The sequence below is a fragment of the Mustela nigripes genome, chromosome 2, assembly GCF_022355385.1.
Source record: "Mustela nigripes isolate SB6536 chromosome 2, MUSNIG.SB6536, whole genome shotgun sequence".
Lineage (NCBI taxonomy): Eukaryota > Metazoa > Chordata > Mammalia > Carnivora > Mustelidae > Mustela > Mustela nigripes.
In genome coordinates, this window is record NC_081558.1 from 91,484,249 (window position 1) to 91,489,250 (window position 5,002).

Here is a 5,002-nt window from a genome sequence, read left to right on the forward strand (position 1 = left end):
CCTTTGAATTTTGTGTCAAATTGTCAAATTCTTCAAAAATATTGTGGGTACTTTTCTTGTATTTGCACTAAGTTTATATTTAAAGTTAAAGAGAATTACCGTCAGTTTCCTTACAAACATAGTATATCTCCCCCATGACTTACATGGTCTTTAAAAATTTTATTTATTTACTTATTTGTTTGAGAAAGAGAAAGAGAAAGAGAAAGAGAGAGAGCGAGCAGGGGGAGTGGCAGAGGGAGAAGGACAGAATCTCGAACAGACTCTGCACTGATCACAGAGCCTGACACTGGGCTCCATCTCCTGACCTTTAGATAATGACCTGAGGCAAAATCTTAAGTTGGACACTTACTTACCAGATTGAACCACTCAGGCATCCTTACCCTTAACAATTTTAAAGCATGGTTGACTTGACAACATCTAAAATTATCCAGCATCTCTGCCTGCTTCCTGAATGGTATCTGGGTTTTAGAACACTTTTAGTTCTTAAACTCCTAACTTAGATGCTGCTCTTGTTCAGTATTTTAGTATTACCTTGCTTTTATAAACTCCAAGGATTGACCCACATTGACCTGTTCTTTTACTCATTATTGTGTCCTTCATCTTACTTTGCTTTTCTGAGTTCATTTCCCTTATTCCTGAGCTATTTCCTTAAGTAGGTCTCAAAGATAGCACCTGGCTGGTAAATTCCCTTAGTCTTGCTTTCAGTCTTAAAAAAATTTTAGCTGGGTATGGGATTTTAGGTTACATAACATTTTAAGTGTACAGTTCTTTTCTTTCTGTACCAAACATTTTGCTGCTTGGAAGACAAGTAACTTGTCTTTCTGCTCTGATGGCTTTTAAGATGTTTTTCTGTCTTTGGTGTCCTGCAGTACATTATAGTTTGCCTGGTCATCGATAGGTTTTGTTTCTTCTACTCAGGACTTCTAAAATCTGTGTTTCCTCAATCTGAATAATTCATTTCCTTCATCAGTTCTAGAAAGTTATCTGCTATTTTTCCTTAATATTGTTTATCTTGCCCCTCCCAATATTCCTTCTATGATTCTCTCCTAAGTATTTAAAAAATGATGGCCTTCTCTATGCTGCAGTCATATTTTCAACCTCTTTTTAATGTTTTACATCTCTTTACTTTTCTCCTTTGCATTATAGTTAATTTTCTCAGATTTACCTTGAAGTTCAGTGAACCTATTGGGGATACAGAACCTCTTCACCTATCCAGCTAGTTTTTAGTTTCCTTTTCTATATGCTTCTCTTTCAAATCTATAGGTTTTTTTTAATAGTGTCTTATTCTTTAAAATATTGATATTTAAAAGACTTTCTTTGCTAGTTCTTAACTCATAGGAGTCTAATCCTGTTTGTTTTGCCTGCTGAGTTTTGCTCAAGGTAGGTAGATTGATTCTTGTGTCCTGTGATTTTGGATTGTGAGTTCACGTCTGGCAGGGCTTTATCTGTGGAAATCTTGTGGAAGAGGTGTGCTTTTTGCTTTTCCCCTGGCCAGTCCATTTACAACTGATTTTTTTCAGTAGAGTTCTTGCCTTTGGAGATGTAAAACTAAGTAGTATGTATCTGAACTCAAACCGAGGTAAGTGAGAGCCGTGATAGGAATTCTGAGGGGAACTGTCCAGGCTGAGGGGCAAGTTTCTTTCCTCTCCTCTGTGAGAGTGGTAAATGTTCTCTCAGTCCGTTCTTTCAGTGGAGCTGTTGCAACTTGAAGCCTCAGCTTTCTGTGGTGATTGCCATTCCAACTTTCGGCCTTGCATTCATTCCAAGCCTTGTTTCCAATTGACGTACATTAAAATTCAAGCTATTAGATTTCCCAGAACAGGGTCTAACCCCCACCCACACTGTGGGGTAAGCTCCCACATTTATCATTCAGGATTTTAGTGCTTCTTTGTTTCTAGGCCCTTGGGAATACTTCTTCTAAGCTTGGCAATATATTGAGAAGCAGCTATTTTACATATTATTGAGTTCTCCTAGCTGTGTTTAGCAAAACGTTTTACTGGTTAACTTATAATATTACCATGAATGAAAATTATTCTTTTACTCTTTATTTTTCTCTTTGTTTTAGGTGTTGTTATTATTATTATTTGCCAATATGAGTCTTTTAAATCAAGAGTCAGTTCATTTGTATTTGTTACTGGAAGTGATTATGTACTTTCTTGTAAATTCTTATTGTTTAAACAATAAATTCCATTCTATTTATTTAACATTTTTCTATTCATTTTTTTAAAAACATAGGGGTATATTTTGTTTTTCTCTTTTCTAGTATTTTCAAAGCACACATATTTCTTTAAAGTGTATTTGTGAAAACTTTTAACTATTTAAATTGGTTTTAAAACAACTTTAGTTTTTAAAAAGATTTTATTCATTCATTGGAGAGAGATAGAGAGAGAGCACAAGCAGCAGAGGGAGATGGAGAAGCAGAGTTTCCATTCAGTGGAGACTCTATGTAGGGCTTGATCCCAGGATCCTTAGATCATGACCTGAGCCTAAGGCAGATGCTTAACTGACTGAGTCACCCACACACCCCCAACTTTAATTATTTTAAAGCAATTTCAGTATTTGTAAGATTTGAGCATTAAAAAAAAAAAAAAAACCCTCTTCTGAATCCCACCCATAGGAATTTCAACATAGCTGTGCTATCCCTCCTAAAACGGCTCTTCTCTTTGATCTTAATTAATATAGTTCGAGTTACTAGATTTAGGGTTTTGTAATTAGAATTTTTAACAACATGTATATTCTTTATTGAGACTATTTTTGACATTTCAACTCAATTTATAAGTGGTTTGCAAACATTTAGACTTTGATTTTATTACTTGTCACCAAACTTCATCTCTTTGTCCTTTGGATATATTTTCAAGTAAATTTTTTCTGAATGTTTACAAGTTTTCTAGTACCTGAAAATGTAAATTAAAACATTTATTGCTTTCATCTTCTGGAAATACATTTTTTGTGTGTCAAAAAGTATAGTTTTCCCTCATAAAACTCTATATCTCTGATGCCATTTCCTTTTGGAACTTAATGTCATCAAGTTAACAATCTTTATTCTACTGTAGGCAATCTATTTGTTCATGTGTGTCCATATACAGATGTAAGATTTCATTAAAAAACATCCGTATGGTTCAAAGACATTACCTAGATGTGACTATCAGGCTTTTATTCAGCTAAGATGGGTTTGATTCCTTCATAGCTCTGCCAAGACTTCCATGGCATTTGTACTGATATCCTTTTTAAGAATGCTCCTTGGGGGCACATGGGTGGCTCAGTTGGTTGAGCAACTGCCTTCTGCTCAGGTCATGATCCTGGAGTCCTGGGATCAAGTCCCACATCAGGCTCCCTGCTCGGCGGGAAGTCTGCTTCTTCTGCTGACCTCTCTACTCTCATGATCTCTCTCTCTCTCAAATAAAGAAATAAAATCTTAAAAAAAAAAAAAAAAAGAATGCTCCTAGGGACTCTTTCAAGTCCCCCATACTTTGCAAGTATGGACATAATTTTATATGTGTTGGTTCTCAATTTTCTGTCTCCCAATGTTTTTCCTTTTTCTGTCTATTTTGTATTCACTCTTGGAAAGATTCTGCAGTCTGTCTTCTCTATCATTCATTCATTGCTCGACAGCTCACATCTGCTCTTCACTCCTACACCAATGTGATGATAGATCCCAACACTGCATGGTTTCATTTCCTGAAAACGCTTCTCTATTCCCTTCCCTTTTCTCATTCCATTGTCTTTTCTGCTTAAACTCTTTCTTGTAAGCTTGTTCCTTTTACATGGAGTTTTCATGCATGCCAAGAAGCTTCCTGAAAATATCTCTTGACTGTACAGAGCCTCATTTTCAAAGGGATGCTCTCCTCTGGGTCTTGGAGGTGCTGCTCCTGCTCTTTATTCTGAAGTATTCTAACAGACCATGGATGTCTTGACTCTTCTTTGAGACTAACTAGTTCTTGCTGTTTTTTGATAGGCAGGATGAGTAGATTGGCCTTGGGCCGTCCATCTCTCTCTTACTTGATGGTTGAATCATCTGTTTAGATCTACACTGGTCTACAACCAGCCAATGTCCAACTGCCAGTTGCCAGCGGGTTTTATCGAGTGTCTATCCATTCTACTAGGTGGCGTCTTTCCCTCACCACCATCCTGACTCTCTGGTGTTCTGATCCTATGTGTCATAGGAAAACAACACTCAGAAGACTGCCCAACTTCCATAGTTATTACTGTGTCTTCTCCAGTTTCTTGGCCATTCTTCACATCCGGTACACTGTGTTTTCACCAGTCCGTCTGTCTGCCCAGTCGCCTTTCTCATTCCTGGGTATAAGAAGACCTTGGGGGAAGGGAGGAAGTTGGCCAGAGAAAACTGTTCTTCATTTGGTGTGAAGCTGGAGCAACAAAATAAAGAACATTTACTCCATTCCCTGGTTAGTAGAGATCTTGGGTGTCTGAGTCAGGTATTGACAGAGCGGGAATTACAACATATCTTCTTATCTATTTCTTTAAAGCAGGTTCTCTTCATAGAGGAGAACTTGGCATATGTCATACATGTGCCTGATAGGTTGTTCTCCATCCGGCTTCATCTGCCTTATAAGTATTGTCAGTGCCTTCCACATCCTGACAATTAGGTTGTCTGTCAGTGTTCATTCACTTCGTTAGTGGGAGTCTTCATATTTGTCTGTTTACTGGGATGTGTTCCTGAGAAGCAAGGAAATGCTTGCTGGAAACCTCTAGCCAGAGGCCATTTTATACAGAAAGTCCCACAATGCATTTCAATGTCTCTCTTCCCAGGGAGACCATGAGATCCTTAAGGGGAGTGACTGAGTCACAAACATCACTGAGTCCCTAGCACCTTGCAGGCTTCCAACACAGCACTGCTGTACAATACATGTTGAAAGAACGAAAGAGAAAGGAAGCTTCTTGTTATTTGTCTATTACCCATTGTTAAAATGTTTTAAATGACTCGTAAATGGTTCACCTGCTTCTCCAAAAAGAATCGAGGACAATATATATTGCAGATTAA